The sequence below is a fragment of the Platalea leucorodia genome, assembly GCF_965183815.1.
Source record: "Platalea leucorodia genome assembly, chromosome: 5".
NCBI classification, from domain to species: Eukaryota; Metazoa; Chordata; class Aves; order Pelecaniformes; family Threskiornithidae; genus Platalea; species Platalea leucorodia.
This window is the reverse complement of record NC_138827.1, coordinates 29,464,084-29,490,986: the sequence shown is the minus strand read 5'-3', so window position 1 is coordinate 29,490,986 and position 26,903 is coordinate 29,464,084. Positions and strand designations below refer to the sequence as shown.

At 39.9% G+C, this 26,903-nt stretch overlaps 1 protein-coding gene across 1 annotated transcript in view; it reads right to left on the bottom strand.

Annotated features, from left to right (window-relative positions):
- The window catches only part of LOC309590531 (BEN domain-containing protein 5), a gene marked incomplete at both ends in the record, with an annotated part of 962,813 nt that overhangs the window by 133,276 nt on the left and 802,634 nt on the right, over positions 1-26,903 (bottom strand). The window lies entirely within an intron of this gene.

Here is a 26,903-nt window from a genome sequence, read left to right as displayed (position 1 = left end):
TTGGCTGGCTGTGGGGGTGGACTGGCTAATCTAACAGATTGTTCCTGTCTCTGTCTTCCACGTTGCTACAGAAATGACAAATCTACCAGAAAGCCAGTACAGGTGACTCACAATTGTCTGTATTTCACAAGCATGCCCCCTGTTTGTGATGATGTGATTGAAGATCAGATGGGGTCTAGTTTCAGAAAGCAATGTGTACCCACAACTCACATTGACATTATCTTCCACAAAGTACATGGAGCTCAATGCATTTGGTCTTACAGATACATAGCAAACCACCAGCAAATTTTTCAACAATGTATCCATTCACTGTTTCTGTTGAAATATTAGCCAGAACGCTGGTATTCACACATAATTTCAGTGAAGTGAGATGAGAGAGATAGAAAATCTCTAAAATCTAAGTTATTTCACTTAGCCAATTTAGTAAATATATTCAGGATAATAAAAAAAATCAAGGTATTCTAGTATTACGTATGTGATGCTATATTTTTGGTTGAGATGGTGCTTTCAGCTATCACCACCATTTTTTCAGCTTTTCAGCCCATCCTTAGAGTTTGTAAATTTCCCCTTTATTTGGATTGCATTTTTCTCATGCTTGCTCACATGCCAGAAAGAATATTATAAAGCGAAGCAAAACAAAACAAAATTTCAAAGAAAACCAGCTTCAACTCCTCTGAGCACAACACAAAGAATATAAAGGGAGGGAGGGGAGAAGCATAGTTTTCCATCACTAATACATTTATTCAGATATTTCCTCTCCCTTATTTCTCATACTTCAAAATAAGTTCAAATTCCAGAAATCAAATTTATGAGGTAACCCAGTCCTCACCAAACAGAGATGCTCAGCCAGGAGAGGCTTCCTGGTTGCAATGGTCTACGTATACCCAAGACTCACCTTTGACTGATTCACATGGGCAGATAACTGATCAACTCTTTATGGCATATGGTCTTTCCTTCCTTCCTAGCAGACATCATTTCATTCCCCTGCACAAAGCCTTCTAAACATCTATTTGGACTCTACAGCTTTATTTCGTCTTTTCAAAGTTTTTTGTCATTTCTGAAAAGTTAGCTTTGCTCCTCAAATGACATTCAAGGAAAATCATTGTCTCTTGTTCACTACCTGAAACAGCAATGGAAAGGGTGGGACAGGGTCCATTTTTCCCCTCAACTTTAGCATAACTGCTTTTATTTGACATGTTTTCAAACAGCCAGCAAATAGCAAGTGACACAATTAACTAAGTCTTCCCTTATGATATACATCTCAATATGCCCCTTCCAGGACACTGGATTTGGTATTCAAGGTCATCTGCATGACCACAGACAACATCATGATTCAAGTCCAACACCAAGTTATTAGGAATGGGGAGTCAGGGAGTAACAGGGAGATGGTGGTGACCACAGGAGCTGAAACGTATGGCCTGGCACGCACACCCTTCCCTGTAGTGCCATCATGTTCCAGTGCAAACAGATGCTCCATCCCTGTGCAACTCCCTTCCCTTTATCGAGGTTGTATATCCCCTCCCCTAAAAATCATTCTCAAAATTATTTTTACTCTGCTCTCATGGTACAAGAAAGCAGCAGCACCAACAGTAACAAAATGTGTCCTTTAGTTTCAGCAGTCTGCCTTCCATTTAAGCTATGAAAATGGAAAGGAGCAGCTGCTGATAGCTGCATAAACATAACTGTCTGCAGTGCATAACTGGCACTTCGCTGAACTCATCTTTGCAAAATAATAGGTGTTGCTGTTCTGATGTGATAATACTTGATTGATTTATCCACATGGTATTTAAAATGCAGCTGATGTGACCCTTCTGCTCTAGTCTACCCATGAACCATAGATTTAAAATCCACATATTAAGTGGATTTCTTGGAAAGGTGGAATTCCCAAATCAAAGAGGCTGCTAAGGTTCAATAATATGGTTACATGGTGAATGTAACTCTGTAGAGTCAGACCCCATCGCATGCTAAGTGTGTTGGATAAAAGGCATCTCAAGCATATCTTAGTGTGATTCTCATTCTTTCCTACATCATGACCCTTACTGAAGTTTTCCAAAGCTGTGAAGCCCGGATTTACAGACATATCAATACAAAGAGTAAGAGTAAATAAAATTTCTTCTGAACGAGCATCCAAATATTTGAGTGTTTATTCAGATTCCACCTGAACTTCAAACCCTGCCAGGCTTAAGCCCTCATTAACAACTGTGACTCCAATTCAACATTACCCATTGACTGTACTTGACAGCCACCAATGCTTAGCAAGTCTGTAGTTCTTTATGTCTTGGAGTAGTGCATCATTTAATTTGTCCATATAGCTCAAACCTTTGCTTTGATATATAACTGAAAAGGATGAAAGGGATCGCTCATGACTGTTATTCAGTAAGGCACCTACCGACACGTTTCAGAGAGCTACAGGCAATCTAGGGGGAGGATGTGGTGGGAATTATGGGTAAACAGCAGTAAATATTAAAATGAAATAAAGGAAAACAAACATTGCTACAAGAAGGAGAAGAAGAAAATGTAGTTCCAGGCGTTGAAATCCGACTGGATCAAAACTTGTTTCCACTAAGCAAAACTGAAAGAAAACCTAAAAATTCTCAGTAAGAAAGCTACTGACTGGAAGTATTTATTGATTCCTGCTTTGTGAGTTACAAAATAAAACATTATCACAGGAAAAACTGAGTATTTGCTTGTTTTTACCCTTGACAATCATAAAACCGCATGTCCAGACCTGATAAACCTTTTCAGTAAAGAAAACCTTTCTCCCCTCCATATGTTTCCCATATGTATACCTTTTATTATTCACTCTTTTCTATCAATAACTTCCAGCACTTGGAATTTATGTGCAGTATTTAATAGCTGGTGTGAATGTCGAAAGTATCTTGGTAAGATGTTATGTGTCAAAAAGCGATCATGTTACAGTGTGATGGATTAATATGAAGAAACAGCTTGAAGGCAAGGTATTCATCTTTTTTTTTTTTTTTTAAAATGACAACACTAATACATTTGTTTCAGTTCTGAAATTAATTTCCTAATAGTAAGAAAGGTCAAAATGAACGAGAGGCATATGAGCCTTTTTGTCATCTTTAACAAATTATCCAAAACAAGCCTGTCAGATCAAAAGGGATAACATTTTGAGTAATAAATGTTAGTACTGATTAACTGGTCAAAGTTAATTCTTTTCAGGAATTACTATATGTAAAAGGTAGAAACCCACTCATTTGATTTTTTAAAAAAATATTTCTTCTATCACATTTTCAATATGGTTTTTTTTGGAAATAGGCCTATTGAGTGTCTTCTGCAAATGACATCTGTTAGATGGAACAAACTAAAGATGGTATCTTCAGCAGTGCTCAGATGGGAATCTACTTCAACTGTTGAACACGTAAAATGAATATAAAAAAAAAATCCTCCAATTTATATAGCACTGGAATTTAGGCTCAAATTCAGGAAACACAAAAGCTTCTGCATTGCAAGTGCTCTCCTGAATTTCAGCTTTGAAATGCAGGTATTTTTGAAGTAATTTGAAACATAAGTGGGAAATTAATCAAAAGAAAAGGGAAGACAATGTTTTGCCATTCTCACTGGTTTTCAGCTACCTTCTTTTCAGTGGGATTATGGTGGGTGTTTCTCCTGAAAGATCTGCTCTCCTAAGTATGCAATGATTTAACATCCAGTTAGACAATCCTGAACTTTAAATCAAAAAAAGAAAGATCTTCGTTATGACTGGTTCAAAACTGGTAAAGGCAGGCTTATCACTAGGGCTGGGTTGCTCTTCTGGGTATGCTTAGGATGTTCAGAAGCTTTGGATGATTTGAAACTCCTTGGGGTGAGACTGAGGCAGAGAAACCACAGTTCCCTCAGGTGAATCAGGACCAGTCCGAGGACAATAGCCAACAATGTCCAGCAGATGTTACGGGCTCCTCACCTTTGCCACCTGTGGGACTTTTTCAGAAAAGAAAAATGGTCCCTCCATCCTTATTTCACAAACACCACACTGGGTGGGAAAGATGCAAGTTACACTCAGCAGGCCCCAAAATTGTTGAACAAATTGTTACGAACACCTGGTTATACAGCCAGCATACACATAATTTAAATAGAATTCTAGGAGCCTGTATTTCTGAGATGAAAATCCAACCTGGCTCTCCAGGGACCAGATGTGATTCATAAGATGCAACTTACTGGCAGAATGTCTGCATCACAAAACAATGACAAACTTGTCCTCCTTGTCCAACAATGCCAGCTGGGCTAAGAAAAATTATTACCTCTCCTCCTAAAAGCCTTGATTCTTTTCTATTCTGAAACCATGGTGGCCACAATAACATTACACCTCATCCCACAAGAACACCCTCACATGTCCCAGAAGTCTTCACTGTGTAGTCCAACAAATATTTTTTACATTTTTGTAAGGCAATTTCACAGAAACTGCAGGTGATGAACACAGACAGCACTGTGAAGTAGTACGCAGGGCAGAAGACAGTTGGTTTCTGCACCATACTGCATCACTTATTGGCCTGAGAAAGGGCTGCTCTTAATTTAACCCACACAATTACAGTAATTTTCCTGGGCAAGCAACATTTTCAGCTTAGTGTTACCTTTCTGTCCTCTCCTGATGACTTCAGCTGCTGCAGTGCATCCATTTTCAGAGAATCCAGTGCAGTTTCTAAGTCTCTCTGTAATTCAGGTTCTTAATTAGAAATATTGGCATAACATTACTCATCCAGCTCACAGTGAATACCTTTGGATGCACAGGCCCACCAGTGCCTCCAGAAGTATCTGAGTTGCTCCAATGTCATATCCTCCACCAGTCCATATCCTTTTATTTAGGATCATGTATTACAAGTACCCTCTTAGTGATTTCCACAGAACTACTAAATAGTGGGCCATGGTCCTGACACAGCAAATATCCAAAGAATTTCTCTGTGCCAGTTTTCAATCACTTAGAAAATGGGTCCCTTTTTCTGTTTTAATTGGAAGACTACTCCAGCAGTCTAATAGAACCCATAGTAAGGGAACTTTTCCCCTTAACTTGTTCCTGTTAATTCACACTGCTAAACCTTTGGTCAACACTAAATAAATGCTTTTCTCTTTGGGGCTTATGCAAGTCAAAAAAATCTAGAAGAGAGCACAAAGGTAGGTGACAGGGAGGGGGAGAAGTATGCTGGATTCTGATAATTGCTCTTCTCAGAATAAAGCGTTTCCAATTTATTACAGTTGGAAGGATTTCTGCAGCATAGAGAGGCTATATCAGTCCACACATATTAACACAAGATTGGGCTCTCTATTATATCAACACTTTTCCAAAACAGACAGCAGCATGACTAATCTCAAAGCTCCAAAAAAGAAAGCGTCTCCTCTTTGTTTGGCCTCCGAAATCTTCCAAATATTTTTTAAAAATGTTCCCTTCTCTTCACCTCCTCCTGCTACTAAAAAAAACACAAAACCCACAAACCCCAAACAAACAAACAAGCAAAACCCCACAAAAATAAAAATCCCTGAGAAGAATTTAAAGTGAAAGGGCTCATTCAAAAATAAAACACAAAGATAAAACCTCCAGTGGTAGATTCCTTCTAACCAGTGAATTTATTCTAAACTCAACGCAGAGAACGGAGTAAAATAAAGGTCAGACCCTGTGCTGGGAATTCCCCTGACCTTTCAGGCTGCATCCATCATTGGTATTACACAGAAAGTGCCATTTATCACACCAAACAGAGAGCAAATCTTTAACTCCTTTTCTCTTCCCAACAGTACAGACCCAAAAATTATTCAGATTTTAAAACACAATCGATGTTTATCCAGCTTCTTTTTACTGCTCTGCCTCTTTGGGCTCCTCAGTTCTCCAACCACTGGAGGTACAGTAGGCAACTGATAAAGCAGGGAGCATATGAGAACCAATGTGTCTTGGGGAGATGGGTGTGAAGGGGTGGATAAAACATGCATTTGAAAAGGCCTTTTAAAAAGGGTCTGCTTTCCTACTGACACCTAGCCCATTCGAATGACATTTGTGACAATCCTCTCCTGAATTCAGGATCATTTCTAGGGAAGTCTGTCATTACTGAGGAAGAGGATTCTTTGACAGTTTCAGGTCTTTAGAAAGCATCAGGTAATTGTTCTGCTGTGCTTTCTACAGAAGTTTGGCACCTCCTTAAAACAGATTTGGCTAGTTTTCAAGGAGTCCTCCAGCTGTGAAACCACCATGGAGTGGGCTGCTGCAAGGTGCACAGAGCAGCCCAGCCCATCAGCACACAGCCTTACTCATCACCACGGCTGAACTTTTCTCTGACACTGAAATTTCTCATTTTCTTCTTAGTCCTTCTGATAGCAAAGTATGACCAGCTCAGGAGTGGAGACCAGAAGAAGAAAGAGAATACAGGGAGGAAGTATTGCCATGTGGAGATTCAGCTTCTTCAAAGCCACAGTGATCAGACCAGCACTGTCCCTCCTCCAAGAATCTCCAATTCTTGTTCCAGAGAAGAAAATGAACAAGTAAGGGTAATAGGGTCTAACACAACCACAGTGGGAGCAGTGGAAGGGAAGCCTGGAACAATCCCCTCTTCATCGAACTGTCCTGCGTTTACAGCTGCACTCCTGCCCAAAAAATACAGGGATCTCCTGAGAGACCTGTTCTCTGGGACTCCCCAGCTTGGCTTTCCAGACTCAGGCAGTGCACGGCAGGATTCAGAGCAAGTCCCCTCCACTCCAGTATAGGGATCTCTTCATTCCCCTAAAAGCTAGCAGTATCCCAAAGCCACACAGTGCCCTAGTGCTTTTCACTGTCTTCTGCTTGCATTTGATACACGCATTATCGGCACTAAGGACCAATTTGGGAGCTCCCAAGCTTCCTCCTCGCAGAGAACGAAGGAAGACAGAGCAGTTGCCAGGCTATTTATAAAAGGGTGCATGGGGCAACTATATTTGCAGAAGGTTAAACAGCGTAATGCACGATATGAGCATGTGTGTCATGAATCAATGATTAAAGTCTCTTTCATCAAAATTCAGCTATCTCAAGCATGGTAAATAATAGGCTAATTAGGCATCTGCTGATTCAATGTCCAAAGGGACAGGCCGGTTCCTGGCACAAAGTGAAACATTTGTTGCACCAGTGTAAAGTCATTTTCAAGCCTGTGAACCACCTACAGCAAAAGGGATCAGCTCCTTCCTTTACCAAATGATGCTCCCCAGAGGGAGCAAAATGAGAGCACCTCCACCTTCCTTTTCCTGCTGGCAGGGCGTACAAACTGACCTTGGGTGGGTGAACCTGGTGGCTGATCCAGTGTGAGACGGACATGAAACTTAAGACCTAACTTTTAAAACATCAATTGCTTAGAAAGGAAAAAGTGGGAAACTGTAATGGTCTCTCTGCCCAAATGTGTTAACTATAAGGTTTGAACTTCAAATACAGTCACAGGGGGACAGAATTTGATCAGATAACAAAATAGGCAGGTTTGGTAACAACAGTGGTTAGTTTTCCTTGCATGGACTCAGCCAACCATGACATGCCCAATAACTTCTAGCAAAGGTACATGCTTCATTTGATTCCTGACTGCTTCCCTCCCCTTCCCCCTCAAATTAGGCTCACCTTCCTGTTCAATTTTCCTTTGGCTCCGTAGGTGCAAGTTAACAAAGAAATCAATGCATCATCTTGTGGTGGGGATAGCAGCGTGCTCCACAGCTGGTTGTGGCTGTGGTACCGCTGCAGTGGGCAAATCCGTTTGAATGACAGCCAGATTTAAGAGGCAGTCTTCTAAGGTTCATTGAAATAACCCCAGAACTGCAAGGATTATATTCCAGTAGGGAGGCTGCAGATGCATCTTTATTCAGAATAAATGCCATTTCTTCCCAAGCACTCTTATCTATCCCTCACACATAGCTCTAAGATTCCTTCAAGCGGTGAAGTGCCGCTGCCAGGCGACTGAATACCTGAAGGCCACTTGGCACCAGGCAGCCCCTGAAGCAAAATTTGTAACTAATTTTCCTTTCTGACACACCTTTAAAAATAGACAGGTGGAGTTTTTTGTCTCGGGATGCCGCATTTGGCTGGACATTGGATAGGAAGGCAAGTCTTCAAAGGAGACAAGTCAGTCACCCCCTCCTGTAATACCATAAGAATAGTCAGCAACTTCCCTGAGAAGTCTAATGAACTGTTTCTTAGAAGGTTTTCTTCTCTTAGCACACCACCTTAATGCATCAGGAAGGCTCTGTATGCTCTAAAACAAACTGGCCATGTGCCTGCTGTGGCATTCCCTGGACTCCTGCATTGCTCCCCTGGGACAGACTAGATTTTCCACAGCAGCTTGCAGCAGATTTAAGAATGGAAAGTTTTGCTGAATGCAATATGGTCATGAATAACACAAGGAATTTAATAACCTGTGTGTTATTTATTTTGCTACTATATTCAATCCATCCACTTTATTACATCCAAGGGTGTCACCTCGCAAAATATGTCAAGCCTGCTCAGTTATTGCCCAACATACAGTAAAACTGTTTCCCTCATATTCCATGAGGTTATTCAAAATTACTTTAAAATGCCTACTACTACAAGAAGTTCAGGGGAAAGCTAAGATCCTCTCTCTGCCCTCTGTCTCCATTTGTCTGGCTGACTATTTGTCCTTTTGCACCTTCAGTGAAATTTCAGCAAGGTCTTTCATACATATCCTGTCTGAGAGTTGTTTTTGAAAGCTACAATCCTCAAGGCCATTACCAAATGCATTTTTAAAGATACTGTGAGAGGGGAGAAAAAAGCAGAGGCTCTTAAAAATATCCTCCTTTTGCAAATATAATTTCTGATGTCAATCTGTTACAACCACATTGTCCCTTTCCATATTCTTAGTTTTTAAACATAAGTCACTTTACCCTCTGAATTTTTCTGTCTTACCCTCCTTCTTTCCTTTAATTTTAATGCACAAAGACTGAATAGCACCATGATAAAAGTATGGACAACAAAGTATAATTAGTTCAGATGAGCAGAGGAAAGTTAAAATAAATGGATTTTACTGGTACTGAAATAATAAAGCTCAGAGAAAGCTGCAACAGCATCCACATGCTTGCATACCAGAACTAGCTATTTTGTTTATGAAAGCAACAGTCAAAGCAGCCTAATTTTCAGATGTTCAGAAACCAACTGTACCTTCTCATGCCCAGGACTGATGGAAATCATGCTGTTTGTCTTTCAAAGCTTCAGTATGGATGTAGAGTCTCTTTCTAGACAGCCAGATCAGAGAAATTTGACCCAAACATACATACGTGTAAATAAGCAAGTCTACGTTTAGGGTTGGCTTTGGAAATAATTTTTCCACCAAGGTGTCGTTCCTCATTTAGATCTCATCTTACAGGCCACGACAAAAGCCACCTACAGAGCACATTGTTCCTCAAGCCTTCCTACAGAGTTTAACTGGTTCCATGGTCATTCCATGGCCAGGAATTTGGGTGCAGAAGGCACGAGAGGGCCATTTCCAGGAACAGGGAGACTACAGTGTGCATTGGAAGATCCCATGTGCATGCGTCTCCTATCTGGGGACCAAACAGTTGAAGCCTTCTGGATCAGAGCTAGGAACTGATGCTCCAGACAAGTCCCTGCCTTGAAGACTGAGGGAGAGTGGGCAAGCTGCAGGGCTGAGGGCTGAATAGAGGCTTGGTTAAACTCAAGACACAGTGTTGGGGAGAACTCTCACGCTCAGTCCAAACAGCTGGCAAGCACTAACCTGAGGGGTTTTCAGAGTACATAGGGAGCCAGTACTGATTTCAGGATGACTTTAAACATTTGTATACCCTAAGGTAAATCAGTATCACTCTGGCCTCTTTGTGAAATGTGGCAATTCCCTAAGCAAACTTTTTGAGCTTCACCTATGCATTACTACAACTACTCTATGAGGCTGAAGAAAACAATGGCCAAGTGAAAACTATACTTAGGGAGGAATAATTCAATGTGTTCTGTCTGCAGTCTATTCTATCAATTCCAGTCCAAAGCATAAAAAACCTAAAATACCTCATCAAGTCCCAGTGTGTTTCAAGAGGGCATCAACTTCGTTATTAACAAAGTTAGCCGGAGTACAGAGCCAGTTATCCAAAGTTCAGCTTTATTCTCTCTACAGGGTCCTGCAAGAGGGTGGCAGCTGGCAGTACTCTCCAGCCAACTCTCCATCACACAAGTTAGAGAAGGAAAATTCCTATCAGGTCATTCGGCCGGTCTCTGAGTTACTGCAGGATGGCTCCCTACAGCTAACTGAGGGGCTGTGTTCCAATTAGCACGGACCCTTTTCATGCTGGCCAGCCTGCAAAGCCAGATGGCAGCGGCTTCTTGGCATTTTGGGCCTGGGTACCCGGTGCAGACCACGGTTTTTGTAATGGCCTGGTAAATGGCTCCCAAGCTTTATTCCAAATGCTCCGGTCTCTCCCTGAACTGCACCATAACTAAATCCAATCATACTTCTGAACTCCATGGGGAAGAAATGCAGATAAATACCTTTGCAAAATACATAATCAACAGGAAAACAATGCATAAAACATACTATAGGTGTAATATATGTATAGACACATACACATATGCTTTTCCTACTGCTCTCAGTGCATAGATTTTAACGGGTTCAGATGATAAATCAATCTGAATGGCTAAAAGCAGCCACAGTAATAATTTACAGCTTCCACTGACTTCAGTAGAAGATACTGGCACTTTCAGAACAAGACTGAAAGCTAAAATAATATTTCACTTGGATGAATTTCTGTGTTTCAGATCTAGCGAACTGCATTTGAAGTTATTTTCACTAATAACATAAAATCACAATGTCTGTTATGATATAAATTTTCATTGCCCTTTGCTATTACAATACTGCAGAAATCAACAAACTCGTTTGCAAACACTCTGTACAGAATACCACCTTATTATACAACAGTGGTATATATCAGTTTGACTAACACAGGCAATAATTGCTAAATATTTGTTTTTGCAGAGTACAATCCACTATTGTGACAGATGTAAAATCCTTACAATAATTCGCTAGGTTGGACAGACCTCTTTCCACTACTGTCTAGCCAACCCACTCCAAATCACACTTTCCAAGGGTCTCTAGAGTGCAACTGAGCAGTTCACTGCCTCTCTCTCCCTCTAATCTTGTTAGAAAGTAACTGTGCCACTTGGAGAATGATCTTTGGAATTAACAGACTAGAACCAGGACAAGATGGGATCAAGCAATCAGCATTTTTCGGCTCTCAATGAGAAGAAAAAAATGAAAACAGTTTGCCCTTTAAATCAGCTAATCTCTCCTCCACCTTGGACTCTGGGAAAAAACCAACCTAATAATAGCTAGTCCTGTTCTCTCACCATCTCCCCTTCCCAACTATAGTCTCAGGCCTCTTGCTTTTAAAAATGGTCTAAATCCCATCAAATTATTCTGTCGTGATGAGACATATTCATCACTGCAGAGCTAGAATAATTCTTATTTCAAAGGACAGCTGGGGTTTTGTGCTAGGAAAATCAGGTAAACAGATTTAAATTGTTTTCTAAACAAAGAGCCAAATACCCCAAGCAGTATTAGGAGATTCAGCAGTTCTCACTTCTACAGCTGTACTTTGAGTTACCACAAGTAAGAATTTAGGCTCAAAACCTTTTCTCTTAGCTTTTGTGTTCTAGTGAAAAGTCCTTGTTGAACTGAGCAAGCAAGGAGACAATTAAGTCATTTGCCTAGAGCTGTCAGGTTGGACAATAGCCCACCTTCCTCACTCTTCTTACTCCCAGCTTGGGTCAGTTTCAGCAACTTTTATATTTTTTTAAAGGAAAGGAATGCTCACCTTATTTGAAAACAAAATTCAGAGATGTTCTTGCACAGCATTGTCATCATGGCTTTTATTTCCAAACAACTGAAAATTAGGCTAACCTTTAAATGTTCCTGTATTGCTTGAGAGACAAAACAAACATGACAAAAACCATACACTTTCTAATTTTAGAAGCATCCAAGTCTGACATATGCCAGATACTGACACATGCCATTTTCCTGAGTCACCAACATGTGGCATCCTGCTGCTCTGGCTTTCACACATTGAGGTTGAGGGATGATGGAATGTGTCTGCTGGTGGCAGCAATAGTCTGGTACCCTTAGCAACATTTGGTGAACTGTGAACCTTTGCTTATATCAGGCCAGATCAATACAGCCATTATCAAGGGACATAAACAGAATAAAAAGCTGTCTGTATTGCATGAGTTAACTGCAGCAAGAGGAGAACATCCAACTCCTGAAGGGCAGACTCACCAACCAAGCACAGGCAATAATGTTTCCATAGACTACAAGTCATCAGGGAGGATTAAATCTACTCCTGCTGAGATTTAATTCTACAGTGAGTACCCTTTTTGGGGGAAGTCATAAAACACCACAAATTCCCTAGCAGAAGACCAATACTAAGATGAAGGCAGTTTATTTTCAAAAAATACAAAACAATAGATTAGCTGAACTCAGAACAGAAAAAGATTTTTCTTGATGTACATCTGAGTAAACAGCCTTCAAACAGGGCTTTGCTGATGGGGTCTTTTCCAGAGGTGACTACATCTCAGTAGGGCATAAACTGATTCCTAACTTGCATTTAAACTTTGTAACTTTGGATTTAAGTTATAATGAGACAGGACAGGATCCTATTTCAGAAGGTGCTTTTGAAAATCCAAACCGAAATGCACAGTATTCTCACAGTTAGAAAATGATCTTTTAGGGGACAGTCCATAAATAAAAGCATTTAAAGCAACAACCTATTTAAGACAATAAAATGGTAACGCTAGTAGCATTACATTTTCTGCAGTGTTATTAATTGAGCAAAAGCATCAAAACCACCAAAAAACCTCATCAAATTCTACACATCAACACATAAAAAGGGTAAACCAGACCAAAATACCATAATGAAGGAGGGAGCAAAGCTGTACTCACTTTACAAACTTTGCATGCAAATTATTTTGCAGAGCTTGCTTTTCAGCAATATTAAGTGCATTGTTCACTTCTCCTCCCTGCTGCAAACACTCTATGGTCTGTGTTCTCCTTAACTTAGATTTGGCTGTTTACGCACAGGCAACCCTCTGTTTCTCCTAGACATACATTTATGTGAATCAAGGTTTATCAGTCCTCATAATGTGATCCTTCCTCTTCTTCCTACCATGTTTTTAGAAATAGTGAAATCATTATCAGCATTGTCTCTAAAGAAGTCACCCTGGAACATGAGCAGCCCCATGAGAAATGAAGGTAGCAGCTCACATGTTGGACTACCCCACCTTTCTGCATGCTCAGGCGGACTTATCACATGAAGTATGTTCAGATTCTGAAGCTCAGGCCATCAAAGTGACCCAACTCAGTAATCCTGCTCCACATTGCAGTGTCCTATATGTCAGTTCCCAGAGGTAGATATACTGAAGAGAAAAGGAAATAATTCGTCTAAAAAAAAGAAAAAAAAAAAAAAAGAAAAAAAAAAAAGAAAAAAAAAAAAAAGAAAAAAAAGAGCTTAACAAACTTGCCAGCACAGGGATGCGGTTTTGAAGATATTTGGAGAAAGATTTGATATTCCAGATGGTTTTGTGAGATAAACCCTCTAAGCTCTTTTAGATCAGTCATTCTCTCTAACAGCTAAGCCACCAGAAGTTGGGGAAGCTCGGGCTTTGATGCCCATTTAGGAAAACCATGATGGATGATATTTAGTACTTTGTAAGTCAGACTAGATTATCACGGTGATTCCTGTCTGGTTTTAAAAACCTATTGATCCACTGGTGTCAGCACTGCAGAAGACAGCAAGTAGAAGCTTTCAAAATACTTATAAGATGGGGACTATTGCTAACTTTGATGCTGTAAAATTCCAACATCATGATGTATCTCCTGACAAGAAGAAAATTAAACTTCTGCTAATTAAACTTCTACTAATTAATACATTAATTTTAATTTGATTTTTCACAAGACATATAGTAATCAGATTCTGAAAAGATGACTGAACACATCCATATAGGAAACAACAATCTCTGACTTGAAAGAGTTAAGCTACTAATATCGTTTTCTTGTCCGAGGAACCTTCCCAGCAGTTTTGCATATAGTGGTCCTCTGGGTTTGGGATAGTTTCTAAGCATACACTAGTTAAGGTAGTCAGCAGAAAAGCTTTAACAAGAATAGGAATTAAGTCTTGTTCCAGTGCAGCTTGAGCAACACTATGAATAGGTCACATACATCATGAAAACCAGCCATGAAATATAAGAACTTGCAGCCATCCAGAGACTGATTAATGATTCAAATAAGCAGTCTCTTTGCATAATAGCACTTAGGGAACATTATAGACACAGACCCCATTCAACAGCTTAAACTGGGCTCTAGATCAAGAAAACATATGCAAAACTGCAGGGTTGCTGCCTGCAAAATCCAGCTAGTAATGCTACTGGCATTAAGCTATTTTTGATGCCTATGAGTCTAAAAGTGCAGTTTTTCAGGTTTAAGAAAAATAATAACTCTGGAAGTAGCTCTGCTTCATTATAATTCTCGTAGGATGAGTTTTCAAAAAGGCAAAGATCCTGGCAACTTGAAATCGTAAAGGATATCTATTATACTTTTCAAAAGAGCAACAGCATTATTCGTTCAGCTGTAGCCATCTACTCTGTAACTAAAGCCTATCTGCCCAAAATATCCCCATTGGATCCATTAGTTACTATACCTTTCTTTAAGCTGTTAGGCAGCTGCTGTGTTCTCCTCACAGGATTCCTGTTCACAGGCCAGGCTCTGGATGACACAGTAAAACAGGCACAAGATGAAAATAAGCAGTGGAGAATCCAATCTACATGATTATTTGGGATTACTATTTTGGAATGAGATATGCCAAGAAATCAAGGGACCTAGCCTATACCTTTGTGTATTGTCACAAAGACAATATAACGGCTTCCACTGAGGATAGTTCTCTTTTATCTAGGGAAATCATGTAGTTTGTAGGCTTTCCTCTTCCCATTCAAAATACAGTTTCACATCTTTTTTTTGGCAATTTACTGATACTGTACGGCACTGCATACTGCCTCCACCAAGGTTCAGGTAGCCTCAAGCACCATAATTACAGGAATGCAGAGGTATACAGGATAATCAAAAGGGAAGAACAGAGCTTTCTTTTAGGCAGAACAAATACTATTGTTTGCCCATAAAACTGATAGTCCCAATCTAGCCATTGTACAGCCACACCCTTCTACTTTATTCTGGGAATAGTACAAGAGACTGTCAGAGGGCAGCAGCAGAAGCTGTGTTCTTTGCCATGCAGGAACTCATATAAGAGTGGCCATACAGAGATCCTTGGATGTGGGCAGCACAGGATGTTTAAGAATACAATGCAAGCAAAAATACAAATATGAACAATGCTTCCCTGAGTAATAGCATCCCTATTTTTGGCAGCTTCTAGATCTCCCAACTCCAGGGACAGCATGAATAGCCTTTGACAGATTACTTCTTGTTTCTCTGTTTTTGATAACTTTCATATATTTGACTTTTTTTTTTTTTTAATTAATTTATCCCTCCTCAAATATCTCTTCCAAGCTGAAGGGCCTATACTATATAAACTTCTCTCATCCATAAATAATTTAAAACTTCTTGTCTCCTTTCTTCCTTAACTTTCTCTGAAAAATCCTTGTTCAGTTGTTTCTGAGATAAGGTTGTCAGAATCATACACTGTTCCCAAGATATAGGTAAACATATGAAGTACCATAGTGATGAATCTAACACGGCCTTTGCCTTCTTGAGCACAGCTGATCATTGATAGGGTATTTTGAAAGCCATCTCATGAGCTTCTTTCCCAAGTGGTATTATATTACTAACTGGCACTGGACTTTTTATAGTCTGCTGCTTTGACTTGACTTCCTTCCCTCTTCATCAGAAAGACAAGCAAATGTCTTTGCATTTATTGACGCTGGCCTTCATCTGCCATTTTATCACTCAGTATCATAAGATCTCTCTGTGGTGCAACTTTGACTGGATCAAATAATTGTATGCCATCGGGAAAATCCATTCATTCTTTTTTCTGAATAATTTATGAATATTTTGAATAATCCCAAGCAATCTGCACATGTAACTTTCACCCGATGTGAAAACTCACTTTCAACTTCATTCTTCCATTAACTTCATTAATCCATCCTATGGAAGGATTGGTTGACATATCCAATGACAACTTGGATTCTTAATTTTTTTAAAATCATTTGGTTAGTAATTTTGCCAAAGCTTTTCAGAAATTCAAAATTTGCAACAGGTAGTGGATTGCCTTTATCTTCATGTTTGTCAATTCATCCAAAAAAGGCTAACGGATGTACGAGGTACAAATTCCTCTTCCAAAATGATACATACCATTAAACCACTGTTATCCATGTTATCTGACTTGTGCCTTATAAAGAGAGGCTCTAATTTGGGAATTCTCTCTAGGCTCCTCACAGTGAACACCAAAGCAAATAATTCATTTAGCTTTTCTGCAAAGACCTTATTTTCCTTGAGCACTTCTTTTACATCTTGATCATCTATCAACCTTATAGACCTTCAGGCAGGCTTCCTGCCTCTGATGTGTTTGAAAAAGTTTTTATTATTAGTTTTTATGCCTTTAGCAAGTTATTCTTCAAAATTGTTTTTGTCCTCTATTATTATGGTTTTGCATTTAACTTGCCAGAGTGTACTGGGGTTTTTTTCCTTAGTTCATTTGGGCAAGACTTCAAAGGGTGCCCTTTTAATGCTAATGGACTTCTTCAGTCTAATAGTCTCCTTTGCTAACTTCTCATGCGACCTTTTATAAAGTTGCCGAGTTTTTCAAATAGGGGTAATATGCTTACACTCTAATGGTAAAGCTGCAAAAATGCATTCCTACAATGGTGATTTTATATAGCTGCCATGTCACCTGAAGGTGTTATTTTGTTCTGTTTTGTGCTTTTAGCTACTACTTTTAGTTTTCTTTGCATTTTGTGTTGGTCCCCTTTCAGAAGTGTGAGCCAATCTAAGGACTTTTTGGCTTTTGTACTCCACCAGGAATGACAAATTTGAGCATGTTTCTATTTATTATTACAGAATGATTCTTTCACAGTTACGTCTTCAATCAAGACTTAATCCTTGCGCAGGAATAAATAAAAAAATCTAGTCTTTTCTTTTGGGCTCTCTGATTTCTTGCTTCAAGAAGACATAATTTTTAAAGTGTATAAATGCAGTTTCTACATCACATCTGATCATGACATTCTTTGAGTCCTCATTGCTTCTTTGGTAAGTCTGAGCATGCCGTTATAAAGACGCTTACTGTTACCATCCCATTTTGGCAGGAAATTTTAATGCATAGAATTTTAATGCGTAGAGATTGTGAGATTGTTCAGTACTTGTTGATAAGATTCTGCCCTCCCCCCCCTTTTTTTTCTTTTCCCTTTTTTGCTTCTGAGCTTTCTTTTAACTATAATGTCACTCCTCCACTGGCTTGGTTTCCTCTGCTATTCGTGAGTAATTTTACACTGCTATTCCAGTGCTCACTGATTGAGATGCTATTATGTCAATATCCTCATTTAAAATCAGCATTTCACTTTACCCATCTTCATTGCATACATTGGGCTAATTGTCCACTGGCTGGGTAAGCCTCTATTACAGCTATCTTGCACCAGCAGAATAGCATGAACAGACATAGTTAGGTCAAACACTTGGCCAGCTGTCTGTAAATCATTTTTGAATACTAAGAGCTCTTTTGTATTAAATAAAAAAGCCCTGGCAGTGACTTTGCCCCTGCGTCTTAAAAGGCAAATGCAATCCCAGGCGGAAAATTGAGCTACATGAACAAAGGGCATGTTCCCAATACTGTCTGCAGTAGGAAAAATAAAATGGATCAGCTCATTCCAGGCATTTCCACTTGCATCCTGTGAGAAGCTCCATCTCTAAGAAGCTCTGGCAAGAGCCAGCTGGAATTGACTGCTGTATTGCTCAGGAGCTCATTCTCCTCAGTGCTCATCAGTTCAAATGCAACCATTGACTGAAGCAGACTTGTCAGTGACCTTGACTCTGACCCAGTTTATAGAAGCACTTGGGGGAGGAGCAGAAGCAAAGGGGGAATTTTTCATAAGTGGGTAAAAAAAAAAAAATCTCAAACCCTGTGTCTCACTGAAAAACAGAGAAGGGGAGGAGAAGCATGAAACCAGAATTACTGAGGCGGAGCTTAAACATGTCTCCCAGACTCAGGGAAACTCTCAACACAGCACTGAACATGTCAGCCACTCCCTGATTAATGCTATTTAGAATTAAAAAAAAAGCATCCCTCCCCAATGCAGATACTAAAAGAGGAATTTGATAACATCACAGCTGTAAGAATCACAGAAAGTAGAAGCAGAAAGAAGATGCAAGAAAAGAATCCATACTGAACCTCTCTTGTAGACTCAGACCAAGAAAAAAATGTGTGTGTTATATAAAGGGAATATTTTCCTCCATTGACAAGTGGTAAATTCTTTGAAGAGATGGCTCTGATTCATCAGCAGGGTGCTGGCAGATGCCCCTAGAAAAATAGAGAACATGGCTGTACATCTTCAAAAAACTATTTTAGGAGACACTATTTCCTCAGAGGGATATTTGAGTTGTGTTCAGCCCCCTAGGCATGTCCCAGGAAAATACAACCATGTTTTGATGGTAGAGAGGATACTAAAGCTTTGATGGATAATATTTTGCTCCAAGGTAAAAGAGAGGAGTTTGACTAAAGGCCTTAAAGAGCTGTGGAAAGAGACAGAGCTGCTGGGCTAAAACTAAGAAAGCAACAATGAAAGTTCCATGTAATAGCAATCAAACACCTGGAATAAAAGGTAAGGTGTACAGTAGATCACTGCAAAGTGGAGGTCATAACTAACATGTCTGCCCCAAACGAAAAACAGCAATACAAAGATTTCTCAGAATGGTGAACTACAGGGAAAAAACCAAACATGTGCCTGATTTAGATGTTTATAGCAGCAACCTGCAAATGCTACTGCACAGATTCCTTAAGTCACAGGATGCAAATATTAATACATTTGAAAAACTGAAAGAGTTAACTAAAGGGGTACTTATCTAGATATATGATAGTAAACCACACACTAATTTGTCTACAAATGCTTCAAGCAGGTGTTTGAGTGTAATGGAGAACAGCAGCTTAGGTACAAACAAAAACTGACCATCATTGTGTTGAAACAAAGGAGATTTTGGCTTTAGTCTCTCGGATTAAAATGTTTCATTCTTTCTTGAGAGATGTATTTTAGCTGAAACTGTTCCTATTCCAAATACAAACATTACTAAATGGGGATAGCAAAAAACCCCAACCAACCAACCAACGAAACCACAACCTGTGTCAGAGGTTACCACCATGGTAATATGATTTGTACATTGAGTACAAACAGAGAAATTTGGCAGCTGTAGACACGTTCCCTGAAGAGTTTAGAGTATTTGACAAAAGTATAGTGGAGTGTCATTCAGAGCTAGATTATGAACATGTCATGTGACAAAACAAAACCAACCAAAAAGCCTGCCTAGTTCAGATGAAACGTGGCTTGTAATTCCCAGAGCCTTTGCAAAAAATAAGGCTGTCAGCAGAGGGTGGCCTGAACAGCACTCCCCTTCCATGACTATCACTTTAAGAAGGAGCTCGCAGTTCCAGGTGGGACTTCATCTAATGGTGTCAATGATTCCTAAGATGTTACCAGAGGAATTATATATTTGCTTTTACATATACATTTTTATATATGAAGATATACCTGTAGGCAGTTTACATGTTGAAAACAAATCAAAGAGAAGGGCAAAGAGCATAGATTAATTGGAGATGTGAAGGGAATCTGTAGAGGTTATTGAGTCTATTCGACTGCCTCAAATGGGAATTAACTCTATCTAAACCTTTCCCAATAAATACCTGTCATAAAACCCTCCAGTGGCTAAGATTCAGCATCTCCTGTAAATAATCTATCCTAGTGCTAAACTAGCTCTGCTGCTAGCAAGTTTCTCATAATATTGTGTGCGTTTAAAGGACCGTGGGAAGGAAGATGCTAAGATCAGAAGCTGCTTTATGTAGCAGAAATATAGAATGTATTAGTAGATCAAGAAAGAATGTTTACTCCAGAACAAAGTGGAAGTAGATTTGTTAAAATTGAGTGAAAGCAACTGAGGAATTCTCAGCTGTTACTCCCACTCTCATGAGGTTGCTTATCAGAAAATGCCACAGCTAACAAACTGATCATGCACATCACATTCATTTCTGTCACCAGATACCCAGTGTATTCATATTTAGCAACAGGAAGAGTTTAATGGGAATATTTTTAAACAGTTTATATGAAGTATAATGTTAGCTAGAGCATTAGTAACTCTGACTATGCTAGCCCAACAGTAAGGTGAGAAATTGAGTTTTTACTCCTAAGCACCTACTAGCAAAAGCTACAGAATCAGACACTGATCTGTATATCGCATTGTTAAATTACACGCTAGCACCAGTGAAACAAAGGTTGCCCTTACTACCATTTTGTTCAACAGAGAACTGAAATAAGAATATTTGCAATACTAAAAAGTTACACTTCAGTCAATAGGGACTTGCAAGATAGAAGCTGTATAGGGCATTTCTACAATGTCAACAAACTGGCACAAACACAAACATTACCACAGAAAGCAGCCACAGAGTTATTGTAGTTGAACACATACTGCATAAGAAGAGGTAATAAGTCTTAATTTCAGGAGGAGAGAAATAAGAGGCAGTATGTTGGCCATTTTTCCTGAGAAGAACTCAGAGTAACATGCACCATATCATGTTGAGAATTATTGGCAAAAAATGATGCCTGATGATAGGTGTTTGGTGAAAACCATCAGGTACAAATGACAACCCAGGATATCTGAGGGACTATCTGAACATCACTTCCTAGTAGGTTGTCAAAATTCAATATTGTGTTAACAATGATTATTCATTACTATTATGTTGTTTAGCTGGGGAAGGAAGTCTAAGAGCTCTGCTAACAGTAAAATGGAGCCAGGTAGCGTGTTATGCTACAGATCTCATTACCCTATGTTAATCTGTTATGACTCCATATACCAGATGATACAGACCTCAGCTGATTTGTTTGGCTCTGAGTGATTTCTGAGCAATACTAAACCCCAAGCCACAGTCTTTCCAAACATCTATTAACATCCAAACTGGCTTTGGCTGGAATGAGAATCAGCTTATAATTTTCCAGTGAAATATATTCCACTTTGCTGCTCCAATTTATAACAGGAGCAGGGGAGATGATGAGGGAAAAGAAGAATTTTTGAACAGAAAACAATTGCTTCTAGTCATTCAAATGTTAGATTAGATAATACTACTTGTGGGCTTATAGTATAAGAAGCCTGAGTGTACAATTTTGATGTGAAACCCTTGCAAAATCTGTTATTATACTTTATTTGTCAACTATCCAGTATCACATTGAGGATAATACTAATAACATCATTTCACAAGACAAGCGGAAGTAGAGCCTCTAAGATTGACACAATTTGCAAGACCGACAAAAGTAAAATTTATGTCACGCTCCAGCAAAGGATATACATCTCAGAGACCAGCTCCTGGAGTGGAGTTGTCTGGTGGAGAATGTAGCACTGCCAAAGGCAGAGAGGATGGGAGGTCACTAAAGCCATGCTGCCATTAGGGATAGTTGCAAGCTGTAAACTATCAGTTACAGGTTCATAAGTCTTCATTTTGTGACCTAGTTTTCCATGGAACAAGAATGATTCCCTCAAAGTATGGCACTGCCTTTATAACTATATAAAAAAAAAAAAAAGGATCCTGATTTCCATCACTACAAAAATTCAGGATAATGAAGAAAGTTGGGGGTTGGATGTGCAGCACATGGAGCACCCCCACATCACCACACTTTGAACATGGCTCCTGCACAGTCAGAACTACTGTCCTTAATAGTATGCTCTAGATGCTGCTACTGAAGACCTAGAAAAGAAGTAGGTTGAACAACAGCATTGACTGTCACCAGTCTAAACAGTGTCTGAAGACAAGACCGGTCATTCAGAGCAGCATGCAGAGGGGCAGCAACTAAGGGCCTACGTCAAGCATTAACATCTGAATTGCATCTTTGAAAGAGATGGGGAGTTGTTTGGAGTGGTAAGAACATGTGTAATCTCCTGACAGGGATGAACAGAGCTCAGTACGAGAACGGGAGAAACAGAAGGTGAAAAGAAAGTCTGTGAGCACAGGGGAGGGCTGAGCCTGTACTCTTTGGCAATGATGATGGGAAAACCTAGAGAAACTGCTTAGCTGAGTAATACAGTCAACTCTAATGAGTTACAGATTGTCAGGGAGAGAATGTGTTTCCCTTCAACTGGCTATGCTAACCTGCTTCACACACCACTCAACATTCAACCTCACCTGCTTTCTAGTATCTGGGTTTATCAGCAGAGACAGCAACTAGCTGCAACTCGGAGATCAGCTCAGGCCTTTTCCCCAGGCCAAGCTCTCTCTACTGTCTTCCTGCAGTAGTGAAGGTGCATGATGTACTGAGAGGAACCAACCCTAGTGAAGGATATTCATCTGCCTCTAAAGAAGGGTCTAGAGATAGATGATAATGCAGACCCAGAAGAGTGTATGTTCAGCACGTTTGGAAGAAAGTAGATATATTCTCTTTATGGAGAGGAATGTAGTCATCTGCTGAAGAATCCAAAGTTACATTGACTTATCAGACAAATGTTAATTCATCTGTAGTCTTACTGCTTGCACATCCAAGCCTACCTGGATCAAAAACAAGGCCTCCTCAGAAACAGGAAGATTGGAAATGTATGCTTTTGTTCAAGTCTAAGCCTGCACATGGGATCTTAAAAAAACTCAAAAACATAAAAGGTGTCATTCAGCCTTAAATATCCTCCCCTCATGCCTGCAGCATTATGTTTACTCATCCTTTCTTATTATTAATTCTGTTGTCAGCAGATACCCACAAAGCCCACAGGTAAAGTGTCTCTTTCCCTTTCTCATGCCAGTCCACAGCAATAGCAGATTGCCATACTCGATCAGTTAATTCTTGTGGCAGATGTCTGTGTGGTGGATCTAAAGGTTCCAGCCTAGCAGATGACTCAGATTTCAGCATGCTGGGGCTTCATTTCAGCTGTATGTTTTGCTTTGAATCAATGAAAACTTTCATGCAGAATAGTATTAGAAGTATGTAAAGGCTGCAACATCAAGCACTCCAAAGTCAGGAATGGAAACAGAAAGGTTGCCTATGGAGAAACCATTGAAGACTCTGGTATATGTGTACATGACAAAGGAGATGATAATTTATGAGCACACCCCAGGTGGGTGGGTTTTTGTTTTCTTTTCTTTTTGGTCAGGTCTCCATTGTGACTCAGGTCACAATGTGAATAGTGTCTAACATAGGAATCATTTGCATGTAGGACTCCAGCTTCAATGACAACAGGAGATGGAAAACAGGCAGAACAGAAGAAAGATGGCTGCAAGAAGACGGAGTACAGTGTTGCAATGAGAATGCCTGAGAGCACTGCATCCCATCTCTGCATTTTCATTTGACGGGTCAAATCACTTGAAACAGATTCTTCCCAAGCAGTCAGTTGCTGCCTATTCCTTGTCTTCTAAGTCCTAAGAACTCCAAATGACAGAAATAGTCTATCCCAATCTTCCTTGGAGAAGGAAGGAGCAGAAATGAGACAGTGAACTTATCAAGCTTTGGTGAATGACATGAAACAAATCTGATCCCAACCATCTTAAATTATCTATCTCAAATAAGTAGGTACTTCTGATCATAACTGTCTCTGCCTCTGTTTCCTATCTGTACAAGGATAATGTATTTGTCTCACACAGGGGTCCCCCCAAAATAATTAATTCTTCTGAAATGCTCCCAGGGTATAGCAATGAGCAAAACAAAAAAGCCCATGATGAGATTAACAATTCCATCCTCAGAGCAGGATCTGAATAGTGCACAGTAAATACAGAACAGGGCTGCACAATGAATACTGAAGCTAAAACAAAACACTGAATAGCTGCTTATTATGTGTAAGTTTTCCATTTGGAGAACTCAGTGTGGCAGGGGTCTAGCTGAGAGAATTACATGAGCCCCTATGATTAAAGACCATATCACAATGCACGTACTCAAGGGGACCGAGCTGACACTGAACATGCTACCTAAGTTCACTCATTAAATCTGTTTTAAAGAGTGCATTTGCTTGTCAGGAAAAGTGGTGGATTGCCACATGAAACCTGTCCGACAATCAAACAGTTCTACTGCTCTCTCTGTCTCTGAGGCTTCATGTTATCCCCGAGATAAGGACTGTTTATGGCCATAGACCATCTATATCTTGAGCTTGCAAGTCCTGAGCCCTTGACCCCAGTCCAAAACATTTAAGCACCTGCTTAACTGTAAGCACAGAAGGAACACTCCTGAATTCAATCAGATTGTTCACGTGTTTAAATCTAGCTGTGCATATATGCTTTATTAGATTCCTTACCTAGGCATTCGTCTCCAAACAGCTCTCTACATGAAGTGTGTTATCATGCCCAAGCAGAACTTCCTGGCCCCACAATTCAGCTGTTGGAACAGCTCATATGAACATCCTTTGATGTACTTCGGACAAAAGTCAACTGAGTTGGTTTAAACAATACAGTCATGTTCTGAGCTAATTCCGCTAACCTGCTCCAGCATGGACAGGGGAACCATCTACACGTATCATCTGCTGGAGAGGTGGGAAGGCAGTGATGTCTGGCATATGGGCAGGGAAAAGTACTTAAGAACAGAAATATCTTCAGCCAACAACACATGATCTAGAAGAGCAAGTCTGTCACTTCAGTCTCATCTGCAAGACTGACACCACTAGAAACAGCTGAGAATATCCCATCACTTCATACAGGCCAACACAATGACAGTGACTTACCATCAGGATTGATTGTTTCAAAATCAGTGACATGGAGATCAAAAGCTTCCTATTGTTCTCTGATTTCTTGACCCATCTACTCCCTCCTAAAGATGATATGGTCATTATGGAATTTGAAACACTTTAAAAATAAAATAAGCACACTTTGTAAAACCCAGAAGAACAGAGAACCACAGACGCTTTAGTTTATCTTTATACAGTGGCTACAGTAGTCTTACACTTAGTCTTGGACCACTAAGTGCTGGAATGACTGTAGCTATGGCATTGTGTGTGCGTCTCATACCCACTTCACTTATTTCTGTGTCAGTGATCCTCCCCCCTCCAGAATGGAATTTTTTCGAAGGAAACAACTTATCTTCCATACTGCAGCAGCAGAAAAAAAATCCTCCGATACAGCAATATTTAATATGTGGTTTTATGCTCTTATGGCAGCTAATTTTCCTTAAACGATTTAAGGGAATGAATACATCTAAAGGGCCTGCACTGAGCCATTCTGCAATAGCAACATGAAGCTGAACTTCCTCTGCTTTAAACAATCCAGTCTCTTGCGGGCAGCTCCTCACGGCAGATCTTGTCTAGAATGGGAGGGATGAAGGTTATTTTTTATTACATTATTTTGCAGGGAACCTTACTTTGCTTTTTATTTCATGTCATATTCCCCAGTGTGGGAAGACTTCGGGTGAGGAGACGGTGGCAGAACAGACATGTTCAAATGCATAATCCCTGATCTGTCACAGTTTGACAACAGCCCCCCCCCCGCAACTGGTTCACCTATGCATGCAGCCGACCATCTATCATGTGTTCCTCATCTAAAAGTTACGCTCTGCACTTGGACAGTACTTAAAATCCTCACCAGCCTGAAGTGGTTCAAAGACGGTTTTTATTCTGACACTGTCAGGAGGGGAGGGGTGGGGTTTTTTATCTCAAGTACTTAATAAATCCAGTAGTGACTAGTGCTAAAGCAGGATGGCATGCATACAGTCCCATGCTCGCTCTCTGAGGCAGGTGGAGTGTTTTCCCCTTTTGTCCCAGCACTTGAGATATGGTCTGTTCATACAAATATTACTTGGATCAGAGGACTAAGAATCTGGTATTGCCTGAAAAAAACAATAATCCCTTATACTGCATTGTATTGCAGAGGGTCTCTAAAACTGTCAGAAAGGCTGATATTGACTACGGGATGATAAAACCAGACAAGAAGAATTTTTGGTGAGTAGCTAATTCACTGAGAAATGAAACTCTGAAGAGCCACCTGAACTTTGCTTGTAGTTTAATCCAAAAAAAGATTCCTAATAGTGTTTAAAAAAAATCAAATAACCCTGAAAATGAAATCTTGCATTTGTGTTTGAAAGGCTCCTTTTTCTTTCCTTCAGAAGGAAATGAACTGGAACTGGTTCACCTCAGGTTGATCATTGGGGAGGGGTGGGAAACAGAGAGATGAAGGAGAAAAAAAGATTTCCATTTCAGACCAACTCTGACCAAACATTTCTTTTGATTTTTCATTTTAGCCACCACAGCAAATAAATTCATTCTTCACACATAGGGCAGCTGGAAACTACCAGCTTTTCAAAGCTTTCCAGAAATGGGACAAAGGTAAAAAGAATTTTCTCCCCCCAAGAATAGCTTTATTTTACTGACAGTGACTTTTAATAGTGCCAGGATTTGTTGCTTTACTAGCTACAAGCATTCCCCTACACCGAACTTTCTTGTAATGTTTAAGGACCTCTTTATTCTTGGAAAAAAACTTTCTTCTCAGACAAACCAGCCTGCATACTCTCTCCATCATCTAGAATGAAAATTGTCTTGCTATTTGGGATAGGAAACAGGAAAGACCAGGCTGGCTGTAAAGCTCCTTTCTTTACTTTCCATTGTCATCACTCTAATACAGCAGGGCTTAGGAGCCTTGGGCACAGGCACAATGCTAGGTGCTGCACAAACAGAATAGAAAGACAAATTCTGTGCCAAACAATTAGCAGTCTAAGAAAATATTTTCCATGCAATTGGATTCCACTCCCTATGTAAGGACCTTATCTATTAACCTATCTTCCTTGTATCTAAAACCCC